We start from the raw sequence: 24,808 nt of genomic DNA on the forward strand, positions 1-24,808 counted from the left end.
AGAATGATGATAGGGTGCAATCGTTGTTGCGAAAATGTAAGGGCAATTGAAAGAGAATCGTGAACATGAATGACAAAGTGGTGTGATTCTTTTGAATCAGTAAATAATTCCAAGTGGGCTTTGATTCTATATGTATATATATTTATAAATTTATTTTTTTACTTGAGGAAATGTGAATTTTTTATTTCTATCGTTTTATTAAAATTCTTTAATTTTTGCAATCCTTGTTTTTTGAACTCGGAGAAATTATTATTTATTTTTGAGTAAGGCGATTATGCATAGGACGCGTTTAATTAAAATTCTGCAAAAGTTGAATGCGAAATATCTTTCTTCGAGAGAGATTGTAAAAATTAATTGTATGTTAAGAATTTAATTACAAATTCTTAATTTTCGTTTTGAAAGAATATAATCGTTCATTATTTGTTTTTGGAAAATTAATTGCATATTATAGAATTTGAGTTCGTGAAAAGAAAATTACAAGTATAATGATAAAAGAGAGAAGTAAAAAAAGTACATAAGGCAAATCCTGGAATTCTGAATACTTTCTTTGAAGTAAAATAGCAAAGTTAACGTAAAACTTAGTTTTCATAAAGTTTTAAAGAATATTACATAATTAAATATTGCTATAAAGCTAAGAAAAATGTATACATATAATTTATGAAACAAGGAAAAAGATAAATTGAATACGGACATAACTTTTTACAATCTTCCTTTTTAAATTATAAAAAATTCAAAAATTCTGGAAATTCAATTGAAAAATTGTTATATTAAATTACTATATTAATTTAAGAAAAATTTTCAACGATATAAATAAAGTAATTATTAAGAAAATAAATTCAAAGAATGTAATAATTAAAAGATTTAATTACCATTTTTTTCAGGGATATTTAAAAGGAAATAAAATAGTCGATAAACGTGAGAGGATCAGTCGAACAAACGGATGAAACTTTATCTTCGTATGTTCTAGGTTCATTTAATTTAGCTCGTTATAATGTTTCATACGCGATATACATGCGTTTCCTCTGTTCTAACGTACACATTTAATATTGCATTCATGCTAAAATCGACTAAGCAATGCCACTACACAAATGAACATAATTCTATTTCACCAGTAAGATAAATAGTATTTGCAAAATTTACAAATAGATTTTAATTATTATCAAATTAATTGCAATTAATAATCTCTCATAAACCATGTTCACATTTTCAAAAAAAAAAAAAAATTAAAGAAACAACAAGTTTCGTGAAATAATTGAATAACCAATAAATTAAATTTAATTTAATATTACATACAACGAGGATACTTAATTAAATTTTATTAATTAAATTTTCATCATCAAATTGCAATCCAAATTATCTGTTATCTTCAAAACAACCAAAATCGAACGAAACAATCTTTTTCGAATTCTCTCTAAACAACCCTTAAACAAGCATCCAAGACATCAAACCAACCTTTCACAACCTTTCACTTTTCCTAAAAGACGTCCAAATAATTCGCGATGTCTCGAAGAAGATCAAAGCGAGTCGAAGCCACCTGGCTATCCTGTCGAGGCTTTAATTAAAAAATTAGCCTCGCCTTGGTGCTTCATCAATGAAAAAAGACAGAATCGACGCAAAGAAGTACGCTTCCTGCCCCGGTGGTGGAGGTACATCGATGTAAACGGCGGCCAAGGGCACTTTCATTTAAAACGAACTGTATCCACAGTGAGAAAAAGAAGAGAGAGAGAGAGAGAGAGAGAGAGAGAGAGAGAGAAAGAGAGACGAAACAACCCAGTATGGGACGCGAGACCGCTAATCCAATTTGTGACGAGCCGTTCCTTTAATCCTTTGCCACACACAGCTTCCGGCGTAACCAAGTTTTTCAATTAAATTTCCTAGGCTCCCGCAAATCCCCGCTCGACATCGTTTCACCCTCGATTTTCCCTCATTTTCGCCTTTTTACATCCTGATCCTATGATAGGTATAGTAATCAAAACTCGCTTTACACATTTTCCAAAAATATCCATCGCGATCCGTTTTTTCCCAAACGATTTCAGTACAATAACTGGAAATAATATTCAACACGATCAATCCTTCTTATACCGTTGCGAAAACACATGCAAAAATTGCGACACTCCTTCCGTAATACAGTTTAATAAACGTAAACAAACCTCGTATACTCGCTAATGATTTACATCACACTGTTTTTGTTGTCATTCTCCTATCGTAGATAAATTTCGAAAACTATTATAGAACGATATATACTCTATATACTTTTGCTGACAATCGTATCTAAATTTTCACTTTCAAATATTCGAGAAATAAAAATTCACAAATAAGTATGTCCAATTTTAAAATGAACACAGTTTTCATATCATATATATACCTCTCCATATATATACCTCTCCACGTTTGTCCAAAGAACGGACACGCGATCGTGTCACCACGATCAGACACGTCTCGTGTATATTGCACAATGAGGACGGTGATATACACGTGGTCGATTGATCGATCGTCTATCGTGAGACGAAGAGAGAGAGAGAGGGAAGGACAGGTGAGGCAGAAGGGACAAGATACAATTAAGCCCAGTTTACATGCACGCGCACCGGAACCGTTCCGGGAACTGGCCCGTAATTACTGACCAGGAACAGTCTTGGCCTGCTAACTCGAACAAGATAGCATTATAGGAAGGCTCGTGGAACAACGTTAGTAACTGGTGCTGGTAAGCACAAACTGCCTCTTAGAGGCAGGAGCTAACTCCCTAACTCGTGCTGGGACGTGTATGCTCGTTGGTTGGAGACAGTGGAAGGGAGGTATAATTTTGGGTGGAGAAATCCAGTGTAGGGTAGTGAACAGTTAACGCGATACATTGGGAGAGGATTGTTAGATGTGTTGTAGAAGGCTTTCGAGGAATCGGATGATTTGTTTGGAGTCGTTGGACTGAGTTTGGATAATGAATGTGACTATTGTGGAGAGAGAGTTGTGAGAGTTTGACTGTGGGAGTAAAAGGAGGGTGTGATTTTTTATGACAGGTTGGAGGATTTTAGAACTTAATGAAATGCGAAAAGAATTAAATTTTGAAGAATTGAAATGGCTGAATAATAAAATAATAAAAGGGATGTGAATGGTATTGGAGAAAATTGGATAAAAGTGTAATTTTTTAATACGAAGAAGTTACATCACGTTTCTTTTGAATAATGTTTGAAGATTCATTGAGAAATGTGAATATTATTAAGAATAAACTTATGTTTTTGTGAAAATATAAAGTTTTTAATCGAATTGATCAATTGCATAGAAATGTCAATGAATTTTTATTTCTATGATAAATTGATGAAAGAGATATATTTTTATATATTTTTTAGAGTATCCTAGAATAAAAATTTATTTTTATTGAACATAAAAATAACATATTATTTGCAATGAATGGAAAAGAAACAAATTGTAAAATCAGATTTGTGGGTTTTTATTCGCTAGCTTGTTTGAAAAAGTGGCCGTAATCCAGAGGGATTCGAAGCCCTCCCCATCGCAAAACATGGACGTTACTCACTTTCCTGGCAGAACTTTGTTGGTGGTCTCAACTTTTTTCGAACATTATTACCACCAGAATATTTGTCGTTTTTTTATCAAAGGAATTCATAATATCAAAATTTCTTGACGTAATTACTTGAATAATATTTCGTGAATTTATTTTATATTGTAATTTCGAAAGTATATATATATTAATTCAAAAAAGAAAAATATCTGAATTCTTTCACACCCTCAAAAATGAATATACAATAAAGATAAAACAAATGAAATTATATAAAAATTTACTTTCGAAATTACAATATAAATACAATGTCTAGAATATATCTCTCGATGTATCACGAAGATAAAATATTATAATCGATATGTAGAATTCATAACTTTCCATCAATATTCCCCATAAACTATTTATAATCCCCTTGACCAAAATCATGGCTGGCGTCCAAAACGGCGATAATGTCGAAGTTCATGTTTGGCCAAGTGAACGCATCAAACGGAATCCTCGAGGAGCAACCACGAAAAGCCCAAAGGACACGAAGTCAGCATTAACTGCTCGACTACGTCCTGTAAGTACAGATACGGTCCCCACGGCCCAGTAAGACATCGACCACCAATTTTCGAACCCCAACCTGGTTTATTTCATTTTATTCGGCCAACTTCGGACCAACTTTGTTCATTATATTCGACGTGGTTCACCGTCCACCTCGTATCATTTAATGAAACTTTTAATTCCCCATCTCTCGGCAACTTGGTACGCCGCGAGCAACCAATTGATGTCGTCCACGTGCGAGAAACGTATTTTTGGACGAGGATATAATGGGAAATTTAATTTTTTGAGAAATTGAAATTAAATTAAGTTGGATATTCCAGGAATTTTTTTGATGAAACTTTTAATACGTTAATTGGGAATTGAATTAAATGAAATATTTTTGATTCTCTTTGATAATAATTCTTGATAAATTGAAGTTGAATAAAATAAAAATTTGATACGTTGAAAATTTTTCAAGAATATTTTAATTTTTTTCATCGATCAAATAAAATAACGATTAAGTTAAATATGAACACTGCTGTTAGAATTTGAATGTCAAAATTCGAAGTAAAATAATCATCTTTCTCGAAAGAATGATAGAAACATTCCAGATTGAAATTAAATTATGCAATAAAAAACTACGTATAAATGAATTAACGAATTCGATATAGATAAATCTTATAAATGTCTTGATAAGAATGAAAAACAAATAAGAAATTGGTATTTATAAATCTAATAAGTTATTCAAAAACTTCAAAGTAAAATAAAAGAAAGAAAATGATAAAATAGAGAATATTCTTTTTTTTTTTTTTTTTTTTTTTTTTTTTTTTTTTTTCATTTTCTTTTTCCTGTTGAATTTCATTTGGTCTATTAAGAACTGCGATAGTTCCAGATAGGCTTGTGAAGATGGAGAAGAAGCCGAGTGAGCTGGATGAGAAAAGTGACTCAAGGTTAATAGAAAGGCTTGGTTGAGAGCAAAAGAACTTTGAAGAAAACTTGTTGGAGCTGGCTGAAGAATACTCGCGGCGTTCCACGTTGTGAAAAACATTGGTTCTCGGGCTTTGCCTTAATACTTCGACGATCCCGAGATCCAGAGAAGACATATGGCTTGTTATTTTAAGGTATATAAGAATTTGTAGCGATTCCACTTTCTAATGTTCTGTATATCATCAGAATGGAGCAACTTTTATCACGTTTGACCATTCGTTTCAATTTCGAGTTTTCATTTCATTTCTCACAATATACGCAAAAAATATTATTATTTGATATTTGCTAATTAAACGAAGAAAAAAATGTAATTTGTTCCCTATTTTCAAACGTACTACAAATTAACCAATTCAATTTTAATTTCCAACGCTTATTAAAATCCTTTACGACGCTTTTGAAAATATCATTACGAAATTTTTAAATTAAAATATAAAGTAACTTTTTCCTATTCTACGTAATATACAATTCTATAATAGTAGCTGTAAATCCATATCATAATATCAGCAAAACGTGTTATTGCATAACTTTTTTAAATAAGATTAAAATATAAAACGATATATATATTTTTCCTCATCCTCTATGCAATCCATAACAAATATAATTTTATATTATCCACCTCGCCAAAACCAAATTAACTATCAATTAAAATATCCAATTTTAATATCATACAATTTTCATTTTAAAAATAAAATAAATTTATATGATAAAAGTGTATGTTATAACAATACAATCGTTGTAATATCATATAATATTATACATCATTAACAACCGTAATCCTTAACATCACCCATCCCCTGAAACCTGACACCATCGAAAAGAAAAACTCGTCAAAATCCCGTAATACACATCATTTCGAACATCCCCCAATTTCACAGCTAATTGGTAACACGATCTCCAAAAAAAAAAACTCCCCACGAGTTGGAGAAGGGCTTGGAAAAATTAGCGTCGCGTTCAGATCTTGGCAACAGTTGTCCGCCCGACCGGAAGCAAGAAGTAAACGCGGAAACTCTCTTGTTCCGTGGCGGGAACAAGCGGCCATAACCGGTGGCGCTAGAAGCCTGAGAAGACACTAGAAAAAAAGTACAAGTGGAAACGTAATACACCGGCTTTGTGTCTGCGCCACTCAGACTGTCGGCCAAAATCATCCCTCTACAACATCCCTCTCTCTTCCTCTCCTCTCTACATCACTCTAGATCTTCGCCCTCCTTGTCCCTCACAAGATCCACGTCCCTGCGTACCCGAAAGCTTCTCTCGGCCAGATTTTCCCTCTCTTTCCCTACCCTATTCTCTCTACCTCCCACCACCAAACCTCCTTCCGTTCCAACAACAATGACACTATAGAAAACCGCGAGGGATAATACGCGAGACCCTAGACAAAATCGATTTCACCCCTGGCCATGCCCATAGACAGGCCCTTCCTCCTCCACCCCCTACACATAACTCACTCTCTCTCTCTCTTTCTCTCTCTCTCTTTTTCTCTCGATGCATCACCTTTGATTCAGCGAAATTCGAGACGTCTTTCCACGCCACTCTCCGCTATTGTTTCACATGGGAAGAGCGGACGAAGGGGTGGTTTTATCGAGAAATTCGAAACGACGCTCTCCTCTCTTCAACCGCGGCCACCCTCCTCTCTTTCTTCTTCCATCGTCTTCCCTCCCCTTCTATTCGCGCCTCTTTTCCTTTCATCCCCTTTTTCTATTCGATTCTATTCCCTCTTCTCAGTTTCCACGCTTTCCTGTCACGTCACTTCCTATATCCTTTTCCATCCCCGCATATAGCGCACTGTTCCTTCTTTCCTCTTCTTCTTCTTCTACTTTTTTTTCCTTCCCTGGAACTAGGTCGATCCTAGGAGAACAGGATCGAATTTCCACCGATGCATTCGAGACGAAAATCCTTTTCTCGTCTCGTTGCTTCTCTATTTTATCGTCCTGGACAGGATGAATCGGGTTGGTGGTGCGGTTTGACCTGTCGCCGAGGAGAACAGGATCGGTTTAAATCGAGAAAGTGGTTGGAGAGGTATCGTGCGAATTCCACCGGATATTTCACTCCTGTTCGGGTTGAATTTTCCATTCCTGCCTCTCTTTCCCTCTCTTTTCCAACAACCGACACATGTCGCGCGGAATCTCGAACGATCGGAAGTCGATTTGTGAATCGTGATCGAGATTGCCGTGGATTTTATATATGCAAACACGTCGCGCGGGCAAATTTCGCGTCGACTGCTCCCGTCAAGTTCAGTCACCTCGAATTTATTTTATCGAGGCGAGAATTCATGGGTAAAGATACGTTTCCGTGTTTGGATGACTGGAAGATGTAAACGTAGGATGTATCGATTATCCAATTGAGCAAAGTTTATTTTTTTTAGCATTTAATTCCTTTCAAGTACGCGATATTGCAGCATACAAGGAATGTACTGTTTTAGATAGTTATTAAGTAGATAAATGTATATTTGTTTTGCGTGGAATAAGAAAAATAATTTATAAATATTGTTCACTAATAATTGATAAATAAGAATTTTTTCTTTACACCTAAGAAATTTAATCACGAAGGTGTTGAAGTTGTATATAATTTCACTGTTTACTTTCTTTATTTACTTTTTTAATTAATTAGTCTCTCCTAAGTATCTTATGTATAATTTATGTATAACATCTATCTGCGTATAGCACATAGGGAACTATGGGAAAACTGAATTATGCTAATAGATTATGATCGTCTACAAACAACTTGTCTTCCCTTGAAATTTCCACTTTAACAATTTTGCAAAACTGTGTCTTTGCTGGCAACTTATTATAATATTTATCTCTTTGTATGATATAACATTATATTAATTAATTCGAATTATTTTATTTAATGTTAATTTATATCGAATTAGTAAATAAAATTCAACTTTAAATACAATTTTGCACCACTTTTGAAGTATAATGAGATAATGGAGGATTACGTGAATTTTCAAATAATTGCATTAACACGTATTAAATAATTATTAATTTATTATAAGCATGATTATATAGCAGAGAGTCGCAGCGACATCAATAATGCATTTGAAGATTACGAGCTATTTTCATTCTTTACAATTTACATTGTAAATTTTAAAATATATGGAATCATCATTATTAGATAATAATTTACGTATACTTTTGTATCCTAAATTTTTTATGGATACATTTTCGATATTATTTCTACTTGTTTATTTTAACGCTTTCGTTTATTTTAACGCGTCATGGTACGTGAAGCTACTGCAAAGTAAATGAATTTTAAAAAATGAGGGGAACCGTGTGAAACTTCTCCATTAAAGCTTACACGTTTTATAGGGCGAGTGAAAATTAAGGAAAGCTTTCACAGTTTAATTTACCTAATAATAATTTGATGTAATTACTCGCGCAAAGATAGGTGATTGTTCATAATATATTTTTCATAATATAAAAATTTCATGGTATAATATACATATTTTTCACTCATCTTCTAATCAACGATAATGATTAATCAATCATCGTTCCCAATATATGTTATACAATACTTTAATACAACATCAATTTATCGACTTATTTTCATTATTCCATTCCTTCAACTATTCGAAAAATCCATTTTTCAATTTCTTCCTCTCTTAACGCCTCTATCTTAACCTTTCAAAATCTTTCAAAATCGATCTGTCAAAACGCCAGCCTCGCAAAAAATAACGAATCACGTCACTTTGGAGAACAATCAACATTGTCATCGAATATTATAACTCAATTTATACGCAACTTTCAATCCCCCACGCGTCAGTTTCCCTTCTAATCTTTCCACACAACTTTAGACACAACACGGCCAAGTCGTATCCCTTCTTCTCGATCGATTTCCCATCGACAAAACCTATCCAATAACTGAAAATCAAGGAGTGGATCGAGGATGCCCTCTACGGCCACCCTCTGCCACGAATTCTCGACAGTGTAAAGGTCATTATCTGGAGATAGAGTCCAGTGTCGCATCGTGTAACAATACGTGCACACCACCACCAACAGTTTCGCATCACGCGTGCTTGATAATACGCGTCATGGGACAACGAGCGGCTTTTGCAGGCGTGAATCGAGAAACTTGACAATGGAGCGGAGAGAATATAGCGTTTGCGTAAGAGAGGCTGTTATACGCGTCGGAAATAGACGTATTATGCGATGTATTCGAGTGTGAATTGGAAATGAGAGAGTTTCGAGGGCCACTCGATGGGCTATGCGTCAGCATATGTATGATGGAAAAAGTGGCGAGAATGGTTGGCCGGTTTCTTGAATCGTGAGGGAAATTCTTTTTTTTTTTTTTCGTTATTGATATTGGGGTACGTTGTATCTATATGGATTGTACGTATTTGCTCGGATATTTGTTTGAAAAATATGACACGGATGGTGGTTTATCGAACACTTTTTTGATTATTGATAATTGATTGGACGAATTTTTGATGAATATTGTATTTGTTTAAAATTTGTTTAATAAAAAAAAGAATCGTCTTTCTCCCTCTTTTTGATATCTTCTTCCTTGTGATACGTAAATATTTCGTAAGAAAATTGATTAACAATTGAATTAAATCGTAGTTTTCATTTCATAAATATAACGAGGATACGTAAAGACACATAATATTGTATCAGGTTATCTACAATATAAAAGATACGTGATTTCTGCAATTCACGAGGAATCGCACAATTCACACGAAGGGAGAATTTTTCTCCAAGACAAGAAAATATGATCTCATTGCTAATACTTATAGAACAGATTTTTAACATTTGCGCTACAGTTCATTCTTATTGTTCATGAATAAATGTTCAGAGCGAATGGAGAATAGTGATTTATTTATTGAATATCTTTGCTACCTGCGAGAGCAGTTGTGCAGTGTAGAATGGTATAAACCTGCGGTATTAACGATCCTCTAGATAGTACTATGGTTAAATTTATAGCTTCGTTGGTTCAAGATAGATATCTCGTGCAAGTTTAAACAATATTCATACAGTATATTCTGACGAAACTCGATTACAAAGGCAAATTCGATATAAGGATCAAAAATTTTAATAAAAATTATAAATATAAAATAAAACGTTGAATTTTTAAAAACAAATTAGACCCTCATTTTAAAAACATTAGAAATCTCTGTTTCTTTTTTTTTTATGTAAATTGGTCGAGGGAATTAAAGCAGTAATTTCAAGAGAACAGGAAATTCTTGTTTCTTCGAAAGATTAAATCCACCTTGCCGAGGCATATATATATACTGATTCTCTCGGTTTTATCATGTAAGAAAGATATTTCCAAGCATAAAATTGCACTGTCACGCAAACCAAGCACACATCGTTCAAATAAATTATGCAGTTCCATGAACAAAGAGCAAGAATAAGGAAGAGATAGCTTCGAGTGCATTACACATATTCGCATCAAGATCAGATCCATTTCCTATATCTTCTTTTCAACCTTAGAGAAGAAGCTCTACCTGATTATCATTTTCGAAACCGAAAGAAACAAAAAAGAATATTCGAACTAACGGTTGTGTCAAAATTAAATATTCAAGAAAATATAAAGCTTATCCTATCTATTTCGAAAAACTCAAGATAAATTCTTGTATCTGGTTTCAAACTCTAAATAGTTATATTTAGAACAAATGTAATTTCTGTAATTTAAGCATACGAACCAAGAAAAGTTCCAATTCTATCCTCTTTAAAACCGAAAGCCAATCAATCATTTAATTCCAACGCATTTCCAAGAATTCATCTTTCGTATTAAATACTCTAAATAGATGGATCGCTCCACGGATAATTAGATCAGATCCATCTCCTAGATAAAAACCTCATCAACCAGGAAGAAATTCTTCGTCTAAACCCTCCTCGAAACCAAACAATGACCCAACTTCCCACTATTATCCTCTATATTTCGAACAAAACATCCACTCGTTTCCATCACTAACGCAATTACTTTTCACGAACCGCCAATTCTCTCACTCCATCCGAACTTGGACAAACCCGGCATCACGAATTCCTCCATCGTCAAAGGAAAAACAGACTAATGGAACAAGGTCCAGAAAACTCTCGGTCAAAGGATTCGGAAACGAGTTCACATCTGAAATGCGTGAGAAGGGAAAGGGAAGCGAGAAAAATCCTCGACGAAGGAGGGGGGGTAAGAAAAAGAAGAGGAGGCTCTGCTTTTTGACGTCACGCAAGATAGACCACCCCCTCGTCCTCTTTACCGTTACCAAGGATGTCCTCGAACCATCCCCTCCAACCCTTCGGGAGCAAAGGAGGGAGAAAAGGAAGGAAGGAAGGAAGGATACGAGCAGGCAACCAACCAAAAGGACACGCGGAGGATATCGTTCGCTGCCTTCTTCCACCATCCGCCAACCGGTATTGATCCTGTTTGCCACGTGGCTTTAGTATTCGGCGCGCAAACTTTCGCGAAAACGTGTCCCGCATGCCTGCGGCGCCCCATAATTGTAGATTCAAAGGATATAATTCGAAAGAGAGACACGAGAGAGGGCGCGCAAGCTGGACCTGGAGGGTTGTGCGGCGGGAAACGAAAACGGGGAACACGTTGGATCCCTGGGGATTTTCCTGGATCGAGGAGGAGGGGTGGATATCGCGGAGGGTGGCCGGAAACGGGCGAATCACCAACGCCCTCGGCCTCTTAACGAAGTGAAAATTGCCGGTAATTTTTTTTTCACCCTCGATCTTCGATCCTGTTCCGTCTAACCTTAGGACAGGCGATTTTCTTGCGTGGAGGAGGCTCGGATACGTACGTGTTTGATGTGGGTTTTCCGGGTATGTGATAGATGAGAATGTTTGCGTCGAAAGAGAAATTTTGTGGCGACCAAGTTGGTTGAATCGACTCTGATTAATTAACGCTGGGATTTCTAATGCTGGAATGGATAAATATTTTATTATGTTAGATATAATCGATCGGTAAAATACAATAGGATTGGTCGAAAATTTTATATCAAATATAATATTCCAAGTAGAAAAATAAATAGTGAATCTATATTTCTTGAATAAAATCTAATCATATTAAAATAAATTCCATCATAAATTCTATCGACTTCAAATTTTTCAAAGAATTTGGAAGATTGAAAGATTTTCTGTAATTCTACTTGCAAATCTATTAGGTAAATATTTAAATTTTTAAATTATGGAGCTGAATTTCTTTGCTACCCATGCATACCATCGCAGATGTCTTTTTCCAGGGAATTTGTAGGAACACCCCTGATCAACTAGATGTTCCACGGCGTCGTCCACTTTTCCGCCTGACAAGGTTGATTCTTAATTCGCGCGTCGTCAAGGATACGCCTCGAGGAGGATGTTCTTCCCTCTACGCTATCATCCCCGGAAAAGTGGGATTATTGGGCCGTAATTAACGTTCAAACTCTCGAGCATGGACTTATTGGCTTACGGTTCGATAATATACAAGGGCTTCTTCTTGGATTGGTTCTAACTTCTTCTTAAAAGGATAATGGAATTGGATGTATCACTATTGCTCGTGTCGTTAAAGTTACAGCAATTTCAGCACTAATATATATATATATATATATATATAAGAGATTCTCTTCAGAGAAAAAATTTTTATATCGTTTGTTTTTAATTACAAGTGCTACTTTACATAATAATTTACATAAATTAATATGTAATATGGTTACTTAATTTCCTGATCTTTTAATTAAATATATTAAAATTATTTAAAAAAGAGATAGTACAGTACAGTTTTCTCTAAATATTAATCCTAAACCATCATCTTTCATATTCATATCAAAATATTTAAAAATGCACAAGTATAGAAAGCAAATAAATCATACAAGAGCTTCGAACCAAAACATTTAATCGTAGCAACATTTAAAACGAAAACAAGTTCTCTATTTAGCTTCCATTTCCCCTCACATCTCTAAAAATACAAATTTACATAAACCTCTCTCCTCGGTTACACACATCTGTTACTAGCTAATACTCCCTCTGAAAAAGAAATAGAGTAACATTTCATCCGACTGGAGACAAGCCGACAAACGGTTTGTTTAAAAGTGAAACACTTTCTATGCAAATGTTCAGCGGCCAGGAGATTACGGGATTACTCGCGTGTGAAAGCACGAAATTTCGCGTATATCCAGGTGATATCCAGGTTGCGCAAAAGGAACACGTGTACACAGGCCACCGGTGAGCGAGCCGGGGTTGTCGGTGCCCGATAAGGCGAGTCAGCTTCTTTTCGACGATGGGGTACACCCTTTTGTGGAAAGCGCGTGGCTCGACGTTGAAAAAAATGGAAAGATGACGGTGATACGAGGCGGTGGGTTTACGAAACAGGTAGAAAAAAAAAAAAAGAAAGAAAGAAAAAAAAAAGAAAAAGGAAAGGGAAGAAGAGAAAGAGGGAAATCTGAGGGAAGCTGACGGGCATTGTTCCGTGAAAAATGGAGCCATGATGGAGGCTGGTCGCTGGAATATTTTAAGGAGATTATTCTGCTACTTTTTCACGCCAAGGTTAATGAGCGTGAAATGTGCTTCTAGATAACCTTTCTCCTTTTTATATTTTTATTTTTTATTTATTTTTTTTTTTTTTTTTTTTTTGCGTGCTGACCTTTGTTCGAAAATATGGAGCTTTAATTATGGCAAGACCTTTGTTTTAAAATATAGTTAAGTTTGTCTATGGCCGGGATAAAATATTCGAGGAGGATGAAGAATTTAAAAATCCGAAATTTTAATCCATAATATGGAACTTGTTTCGTATTATAAAATAAATAAAAAAAAAAAAAAGGAATAAATTGAAAAATGACGAGACAGTTTCATGACATCTCGCGTAAAATGGAATAATTTTACAGATAAAAAATCTGTTGGCCGATAATTCGAGTGATATGAAAAGTGATATGAACATTAAATTTCTGTTTTATAATCCCTGATCCATAAATAGCCTATCAGTTTAATCGTATTACACGTTCTCTGTACCAAAAACTTTTTATAAAATTACCTTACTTTCATTCATGAAAATAACCTATAGAAAAACCTATAGAAAATAAAGAACCTCGATCGTTTCATCTTCATCCGACAAGTCTAAAAAATGTCATCATCCTTAATAACCTAACGAGATAAATCATCCGATAATGCAATATATTACACGGCAAAGCGGTATGTTCTAATGACCATCCCATCCATATAATCCCTAATTAAGCCCATACCTGTCATACCACCGAGCAATTAACCCCTCTTGCTCTCACTCCACACACGGCCTTGATTTTCACATCTATAAAATAATCTCGAATAAACAGACAGCACAGACAGCGTGTCGCAGACATTTCCCTTTCCCTTAATTTAAATGAATATATCGAGCCTAGTTATATATACATACACCACCACTCATACCGTTATTTTACACGTGCTTCCATCAGCTCTATTTATGGACGAGGAGAAATCTCGAGAGCCCCTCTCCCCCTCCTTTTCTCGCATCTGTAAATTTCTCTTAACTAAACCTCGGAAAATTCGATTTGGTCGGAGGCACTTTAAACCAGAACTTACGTAAGTTTGGTAAGTTGGGGGCGAGTAATGCCGCGGGGTTATGCAGTCAGTCGAGATACTTACTGTGCTACTTTGTTTTCACAAGAGTTGCAGTTTTGCAAATAATATCATCTCAGACTGTTAATTTACCCCGCTCGCGCGGAAAAGAGCACAAGTTCTCGTTAACCGGCTACATTTCGAATTACATCTTCGCGTACTACTAATACATAGGATACTATCGAGCAAAATAGTTCTCGAATACGAATCGTTTTATTTGTGCACTATGTGAAATTGTATCTTTCGACGATGATATTAAATTCCGTTTTGTAATTAATATAATATAAAGATAAACTTATATTAAATTGAACATGATCATCGATCAATTTCGATCAACCGCGTGTTTTAAATATCAAATTTATTTTAGTCATTTATTCGTATATACGTGAAATTTGATTCCTTGTTGTCTATGATTATGTGTATTAGAAGATTTCGTTCCGTAAATATTGATATTCATTCATATTAACAATAACGATTTTAAAATTTCTGGATCAATACATGATATTTCTGCTTAATTATATTCCTGGGAATATTGTTTGTTTAAAATTGAAAATTGCCTCTATTATTATTATTATTAGAATATATCGCGAAAGAAGTTGCACAATTCCCTTGGGATATTCTAAAACAATGGAGAGTTAACAACTGTACCCGAAAATGGTAGAAAACGCAAGAAATATAGATCTTGGAAATTAAATGAGACGTAAAGGAGACAGAAGCTCGAGTTCCTGTTTCAACGGCTTAGCAAGAAGTAGTAAAACAAACACGAGGAAGAGAGGATATCCATGTAACAAGGATAAGTCGAACAAAAGGACATTTAAATCTTCCCCTTGTAATTGTGAATTGCTACATATCCGGTAGAGTATAAGCAATTAAGCTGGTTTTACAGGTGTGCGTTCGACAGTGACGAACAACCGCGCCCAAAACTTGACAGGAAAGTAATTAAAGATCACGACGAGATTTACGATATTCACGGTAGGACCGACTAACTGGCCTCATAAAACATAGTAATCGAACTTCGTTCGAATCTTTGTCAATCACCATCGTCAAATGTCGCGGGAAATGCCATCAAACGTCAGGAAACGCCTTCCAATTTTATTGGATATCACGAAATGTCTCCAATAAAATCTATATCTTTCAAAATTTCGCGTAATCACTTCAGGAATCGGTAAAATTTATATAAACGCGTTGAAACATGATTGTTAATAGATTGTACACTGTTAAAGTACTATTAAATTGCCCTGAAATGTTTTTAACGCGAGAGAATCCGCGTGGATTGAATCGAATGGAATCAAATGCCGTGAAATCCATTCAAACGCGATAAAAACCTTTTCGAAAACACGGGAGATGAAATTTTAATAACAAAATCCTTTCAAAAACCAACGAAATTCCTCTAAAAACGACGAAATCCTTTTCAAACGCTGTGAAATCTTTTTAAAAATAGAACGATATTCCAAAAACTGTTCCCCAAAATCGATAGAAATTCTTCAAAATTCTATTTCATTCGAATCGTTACAAAAAAAAAACGCTATCAAACGTCATCAAACATCGAAAAAAATCAATCGTTCGAACAAAGATCCACTGTGATTAAGATTATCTCATTTCAGATCCTCAAGATCAGATCGTCATTGAGACGTCCCCTCAAGGATTTGTTCGCTTTCATCCTCGCTCGATGGCGTTCGAATCATCTCGAATCAACGCACATCATCCACCAGAAGAGAAGCCTCGCATGATTCGACTTGCTAATTTCGCCAGGTGGATCGGTGCAACGAACACGGGGACAAACATTGACTCTGGCCGGGAGCAAACACATTCCGCGAGGGCAGCGTGTCCTCTTTATAAAGGAAAGGAGCAGATAAAGCTGGGGCTGAAAGCTGCAACGGTGGAAGGGGTCACCGGCTCATCACCGGGAACTTTTCACGGGGGAAAATTCTTTCTCTCATCCAGGAGAGGCACAAAGCGAGCCTTCTCTCATTTTTCACCGATCTCTTCAAACCATTCGAAGACGTTCGAGTGGGAGGGAGAAGAGGGGAAGAAAGAAGACGTTGGAGAAAGAATCGCGATGGAATTAGACGAGAGGAGAGAACAAGGGGACCCGTCGCTTGTAATTCTCTCAATTACCAGCAATATCTCTCCGTTATCTCACCGTTAGAGCCAAGAAAGAGGAAGAAAAAGAATAAAGAAAGAAAGAGAGAGAGACTAAGGAAGATGACATCGTTCGATGAAGGAAGAACCTGGCGAGAATAAAAGACGCGTCCAGGTCAAAGAAAAATTTCATTTCTTTCTTTCTGAGCCGAGTGGATGCTTCCTGCTGAGAATCCTTGGCTACTCTTTCTTCGTTCTTCGTGAGACGATAAACGTGAGACACGAGAGGAAAAAGAGAAGGATCTCGAGGGAAAGTTTTAGCGCGCTTGTGAAAGAAACTGTTTTCTCTCTTTCTCTTTTTCTCTATCCTATCGTGCAACCACCACCAGAGAAATTCCTTTTCACCTTTTCACATCGGTCACGGTATCGCCACCTTCCTCGTACTCGACGATACATTAATTCTATTTGTTTCTGACCGGATAAGGGAGCAGGATAGGAAGTTCCTTAACGAGAGAGACACGAGCAACAACCATGCCACTGAACAACCGAGAAATCTCACCTCTTGGGAAAGTGGTTCTTTCTCCCTAGGAAGTGACGAGGACTTTGGTTGACAGATATAAATGAAATTGAGAAGAATCCAGAATAATAATAACGTTTAAGAATTTTTTATTCGCAAATTTTTATTCTTGAACTTATTCGATTCAGACAAAGAGAAAATAAACTCATTCGTTGAGATTCTAAATCGAAAGTGAATCATGAATGGAAGAACATCGAGAATAATCGATTCTAATTTTAATTCAAAAGTAGTTGAGTGTATCAAGTATACACCCCCATGCACTCGAAACGCGTCAATAGCCTGAGCGTTTCAAGTACCTTACGAAGAAATAAACTGAACGACTGCATCGATGGTGTTTCTCAAGATACATCGAGCGTGCAAGCTAAATCTATACAATTTTACCGACGAAAATAGTATCGCGTAAATATATATTAATCTCGAAATTTCACTCCGAATTCTGTGATACTATTTCTGTATATCGAAATGTTGTTGCTTTGTTATTTTGTCAGCTGAAAGAAAGACAATAACTTAAAAAAATCGAATAATGATAAAATTGTACACCTCTGTGATTTATTACTTAACGATCGTTCTTCGGTTTATAAATTTTGTTAGAATTGTAAATATTCGTGATAAATATTCTGTTCCAAAAATGTGAAATATCCAAATAAAATATTTGGATGTAAAGTCAATCTACGTTGAAAAATATAGAAATCAAATTATTTATTAAAATTTTTTGAATTAAAAACAATAAATATAAAAATAATTCTTGCATGCAATTAAATTCGAAAAATTCAAAGAAGATATTAAAACATGGTAGGAAAAAGTAAAAAAAATTTAATTAGTTGAATAAAAATTAAATCTTTTAAATATCAAATTTAATAGATGTAAAAAAAATTCCTACAAAATATTCAATTGAAAAACACTTTTTGCGTGAAATATGTAAATGTGAAAAGTGCGAAGCAATTAAATAATTTAATTCAAATTAAAATATTCCAAATTAAACTTCGATATAACTGAAAATTGTTGAGAATTTTCAAAATTCCACGAAACATACAATTTTTTCATCGAAAGCAAAAAAATCTCTGCGAACCTTTGATAAAAAAAATCAATAAAATCCCAAAGACTATAAGAGCCACTATAAGCCATCGTAGGTATAAAAGCGAGACAGAAAAGAGAGAGAAGAAAAAATTTGAAAAATACCAAACAATTAAAACCAAAATACTCTAAATTAAATACTTAACAAAAAATCCAACAAATAACACAAATAAAAAATTCTAACCAAATTTTAACAAATCAAAAAAATTCGCATTAACGAATATATCTAAAATTTCGAAAACGATAATAAAATCACTCAAAGAATCCCGAAAATGGATGAAAATAAAAGCCAATAAAACCGCAAAGACGATAAGAGGCACGTAACTTGTGGTCACGAGAGCGAGACAAGACAGGAATAGAGACAGAGAGAAGGGTTGAAAAATTTCAATTTTTCCCTCGGTCGAGATCTCTCGAGAGTCAGAGCCAGTTCCTCTTATACACGGAAATGCCTCTCTTCTTCACCGTGTCAGGGGCCACGAAGGAGACGATTGCAGAGGGGGGGATAGGAGGGAAAGACGGCGAAGAGGAGGGCAAACGGTCATGGAATTGCGAGATTTCCTGGTTGCTCGAGTTACAAACGCTTTGTCCCAGCTTTAAATCCAAGCGGTTAGTGTCATGTTATGGAAGCAACACCACCCGTACGCCAATTGTAACTTTTGCGTGCACTGCATCTCATCTCTTTTATTTTACACCTCGTGCCTAAAGAGGGCGTCTCTCTGATGAAGAGAATGCGTTTGACCCACCGCATTCTCTTTGTTTTTTTTTCTTTTTTTTTTTTTTTTTGCAAATAACACCACGCGTTTCACTTGGATTTAGATCGTCCATTATTCTTGTGAGTTATTCGTTCCCCTGATATTCGAGCTTAAAAATAGAAATTGTGTTAGGTTAGAAAGAGGATTTCTCGGTTGAGTGTTTTGAACTTTGATATGCAAAGTGTCTCTACTTATTTTTGGCCAAGCCAAAAAGGGAAAGGTTGTATGTCAAAAATAAAACGTAATGTTCTATGTAAATAATCCAAGATATAAAAGATGAATAGAAGAATTTCATTAGAAGAAATAATTAGATTAATTCAAATATTGTATCTAATCGAAAATTTCAAGACTTTTTTTATTTCTTTAAATTAAATCATATTATATCTCTTTGTGTAAAACCATTATCCAACTTTCACGTTGTTTACCTTATTTTTTTAAATAAACAGTTTCGTATTCCGCTTTCACTTTGAACGCAACTAACTTTTAACCATATAAGAACCATGTAAAAACTTAATGATTTCCATACAATGGAACGAGCTAGTTTCTTCGAATCTAATATAATTAAATTAAATATGGACAAGTGATTAAACATCTGGAAACATTTTCAAAAGATATCTGACGAAATGGTATTTATAAGACTCGAAGATTTGCAAGATATGAAAGTAGAACACGTGTGCTCGTCTTTCTGGGGTGCAGCATAGAGCGCAAGACACCCCTATGAAAGTAACGCTGATTTGTGTAGGGTGCTCGTAGTATGCACACGTCCTAGAAAGCACGAACAAGCGTTGTTACGAGCTCGAGTAATTTTCTGCATCTCCACGATACGAGCATTTTATACACCTTGGCTGTATTCGAGAAGAAAGGATTATCATTTTGAAGATACGCGGTTATGACACGAGTTCACAGAAGAGTGACTATATACATACACGTGTTATGCGAAAATCATCTAATCTGTCTATTTTTAAAAATTACCAAGAATTTTATTTACTCTTTGAAACATTTTTTTCTTTGCTATACACTTCTGGTTGAACTGAATGGGATTTTTGTTTCAAGAAATAGATCAAAAACTGATAAAGAATTAATCTTGTCTTAGTGTTTATTAGAGCAGATAAAGATGATAAGATAAAAGAATTGGCTGTAATCAATTTATGTAATAGATTATGATGTATCGAGTTAAAATGAAATATATTTTGTATATTTCTGATAGATATTTGTCCTAGAATGGATGTTTTTGATTAAAATCTTGACCAATTTTGACTAGATTTCAATTATTCCATGTTGAATCTCTATTATATTTTCTATATAGAAGATGTTATCTTAATAAATATCAAGGTTGATTGGATCTTGGTCAATTTGCAATAAATCTCCATATCCATGAATGCATTACACAGTGATTCTTATTTATAGAGCATATTCTATTAACCTATTATTGCATATTAACTTACATTACACACGATACTCATTTTAAACTAAAAGAAATACGACGGTACACAATTATATTTCATAATAATCTTTCGTTATCTGGATAAAAGGATTGGCCATATCTATTCGTACCTATCAAATTAATTAGCTCTCCTCTCCTTCATCATTCAATTCCTTAACTCCTCGATATCCAATAATACGATCTAAGGAGCTGTTATAATACTTCGCCTATCGAAAGTCGACGACATTTTTATTACGTGAAATATGTAAAACCATCACGTTTCACGCGGGCAAACCTCCGATATCCTATAACGTCACTTTCGTCCATTAAAGGAGAGAACCTATCGATTCTCGATAACGTATTCCCGGTCCGGGTAATTTGTTATTCATATCCACGTTGAGACGAGAAGCTGCCCGCTCTCGAGTACTCGTAATTTAATACATGGCGTTCGTGGCGAAAACGAAAAAAATCAATCATGGATAACTGAAATTTCCCCAGGTATAATATCTAACGTTTCAGGATTTTCTCTCCTCGTAAATACTCTTAAATTCGATCTACGATCGAGAATTAAATTTCATATATAATGGATGATTCTTCTGCATCGATAGCGTGGAAAACAATTTGAGAAGAAAGTGTAATAGGGATTGGAAAGTGAGGATAGATTCGAGGAATGCATTTTGTAAGCATCGATATGGTATATGGACGCATTCCTAATGCGATAGAAATAGTAGGCGGGCGAGAGTTTAGAAAACGGAATATCGCGTGAGTATCGCGAACGTGCTATGTTTGGAGAAAAATTCGCGGAGAAATTAGAATACCTCCGTGTAATGTTTTCTAGCTGATGATGAAAGATTGTATTGTTTAATCCTTTAATCAAAAGAAAATATCGATATAATAGATCAAAATGATTTCGATATCAAAATGACGATAATATGAACTATTTAATTAAATTCAGAGAAAAATATTCTCTCGAATGTTTAATTATATAAAAATTCAAATATTTTTTCGAATGAACATTTAATTAAAATGTATATACACATATTAAACACAAGATATGATATATATTTCACAAGCTGAATTGAATATAATAAAATACGACATCTAAACGATTTAACAAAATATCTGAATTAATATTCTCGTTCAAAAATCATTTAAAAAATAGTGAACGAAATAAAAATCGGAATCAATATAAGAAACGATCAAGAATCGAGGCCGTAAAACAACGAATAATCTCAAACGTATTCAATTCGCAGGTCTTCCACTTCCTCCATCCACTTCCTACTCAAATCTCGACGAGATGGCGCACTTTTACGGCGCCATCTCGTCGCTCCATTTCTCACAGACCATTCCAACCCAGTGACAAGAAAGATTCTCCTTTGCTATCGTCGCTATCTCATCCTCCACATTTTCAAAAATTCACTTCACAATGGCCAAAAGATATAACAAAAATAAATGAATAATTAAATAAAAGTTAAAAATAAAAAAGACACGTTTCTACAAAAATTCTGTGGATGCATCAAGCTACGTGGCAAGCTATTCATTAATTATTCATCCCGCGTTTCGTAAATGCCGCGCGTCTAGCTGCGGGCCTGGTAATTTCAAAAACGAGGAAAGGCCGCCGTTTTTCACAGTTTCCTCTCTCGAGCTGCACCACGTCGACCAGGGAAATCGCGTAAACGATGCGCCGTGGCGGACGCCAGTGTCGCGACGCGAGCTCGTCCGGATTTACGCAACATGAATATTAAAAGCGCGACCAACACCACTACTCGCTCGAGAAGCCACTTACGATTTTTCCTCGTCATCGAGTCGCCTCGTGATTTCTCGACCGTGTTTTCTCGTTAAGGAAAATCGAGATAGTTTTGAGAGTTTTGACTGTTGAGATACGATGGAAGAATGAAACTGGGATGGATGAACGGTTGTCGGATGAAATTGGATGATTCGGATTGATAAGATGTGGTCTTGTTTTGAAGCTTATTCTTGTTACCTTGTTCGAATTTTATTATTGAGTAGTTATAAGCGAAATTAATTTCTATTCTAGAAAAAATATAAAATGAATGAAAAATGACGAATTCGAAAGAATTTTCTTTCGAACTTGGGAATATGTTCAATAATTTTAAATATAAAAAATAAGAAATAACTTTTAAATGTATGAAGGAAGCTTTGAATAAATGATGAAAGATTTTTTAGAAATAAAGTTATCCAAAAAAGAACATCATAGGATATTGAATTTTATGAAAAATTCCAAATAATATATATTTTTATATTTTAATTTTAATTTGAATTGTTCCTAGTGTTTCTGAAACAAACTTGTACTGCTTAATTATCTGCAGTAAATATTCGATTGCATGAATTATTTGTTATTTGACGAACTCTTGATATATTTATTTCATTTGGATATTTGTAAATTTACATGTCTGGCTCTGTAACGTTTAAATAAATGTACCATTTCATCGTTCCTTGTTTAAACGAACGCCATTTTGTAAATACCACACGAAAATAATATTTCTTTTCTCGTAATATTGTGAAAAAATAAAAAAAATCGTAAAAATCATACTATATTAATATTGACAACCCTTAAGATATTCTAACTTGAGTAAATTCTGAACCACAATCATTTTATTATTTGATCAATAATTATGCTCGAATTAATACGTATCTATTATTATTTATTTACTTGACTAATTCATCTCAAGTGATTGTTAAATATTAACTTTCAATATTAGTTTCAACACAAATATTTGATTATTTCTTAAATAAATAACTCAACTAATCAATTTAACAATATTAAAAACCATAAAATATCCACAAATTCTAACTATATTTTAAAACATATTTTAAACCAGGATACCAAAATGGCGTCGAAAATGACGATTCCTCAGAATATTTTTCCAAACCTTCTACCACGCACTCGACAATTATTTCGTTTGTTCTATCGCAACAAACGAACACGTTCGACGGATGAACGTACGAGATACAAAATATCCATAATTAGGACATCAAAATGGTGACGAGAATCCCTCGAAAATATTTTCTCCCAACAACAATTCAGTTGTACCGATTAAACAAAGCTACCCATCAATTATTTCGTTTGTTCCACAGCAATCAAAGCGGCCACAAAGTTGCATAATAAACGCGTTCGATGAAGGGTGCGGGATACAAAGGCGAAACGCACAAAGCTGCGGGCAAAACACTGCGGAATTATCCGCCAGTGTTTTTCCAAGCGCCGAAGACTTACAAGGGATGAACTCGAGGGACGAGTCCTACACGGTGTACACCCCGCGGGGGTGGAAAAAGGGGGATGAGCACGCGAGAGAAGCCTGACAAATTAATTGAGAAAGCGAGACGACTCGAGGAGGAGACACCGCCACGGAAACAACCCTTCAATCTAAATTCAATTATTTGCCAACCCCCGCCCCCGTATCATCGTTCGAAAATCCTATGCAACAAGGATGGATGGAACGATATTCGTGATTGAAACTGATTTGCCCTTCCAAGGATCAGGAAACGGATGACAATTGTTTTGATTCGAACGAAATTTCGTGCGATTTCAAAGGATTGCGCGTGTTTGCAAACTAGGCTAATGCTAAAGTTATTTATTCAATATTTACGTGATTATTTTGCGATGGTCATTGATGGTCATTCATTTACTTTTATTTAAAAAAAAAAGAAAAATGAAAATTAAAAAAAAAAAGATTGTACTCTTGCATCATATTTCTTATTTTTAACGTGTCTTTCCAAAAAAAATTCGAATCAACTTTATAATATATTCGTTGAACCAGAAAGAGCGTAAGAAAAAATTTGTAGAAAATTATTACCCCTAAATTTCAAATTTATCACGACTTGCATCGAAATACCCGCGCGGAACAATAGAGAATGGATTGCTCTATAAAAATGAAATACGAGCAAGAAATCCTTTCATTCTACTATTTTAAAAAATTTAAAAGACCGGGTAAAATTATTAATGTACAACCTGTTGCCATTCGATCAATAATAAACACTTTATATCTACTTTATATTTATTTTTATATGAAGCTCTTTTCACGATCAATATTTCAATACTTCTCTTTACCGTTTCCAATTTTATTGATTGCATTTGCTTTTTCATATAAGCTTTCGAGAAGAAAGCTGACGATATTATTGACGATACTAAATAAAAATAAAAAATTCTGATAATGTACTCAACTTGAAATCATTTCGACAATATTTAAAAAAAACAATATAAAATCACAGATATCTTCTAATTCCTAAAATTTCCAATTTAATAAATCTTTCAAAGAAAAAATAAGCTCTTCTCCAACCAATTTTCTTTCGATAATTACAGATTCAAGAAAAGGGAAATGGCAACAGTTCCATCCA

General features: G+C 34.7%; 1 long non-coding RNA gene across 1 annotated transcript in view; it reads right to left on the minus strand.

The window, feature by feature from the left end:
- Positions 1 to 24,808, minus strand: part of LOC147656080 (uncharacterized) — a 95,022-nt gene that overhangs the window by 39,119 nt on the left and 31,095 nt on the right. The gene's annotated exons all lie outside the window — the stretch shown is intronic.

Source organism: Apis florea, unplaced genomic scaffold (assembly GCF_048593485.1).
Source record: "Apis florea isolate Af1SG1 unplaced genomic scaffold, ASM4859348v1 contig_6_pilon, whole genome shotgun sequence".
Lineage (NCBI taxonomy): Eukaryota > Metazoa > Arthropoda > Insecta > Hymenoptera > Apidae > Apis > Apis florea.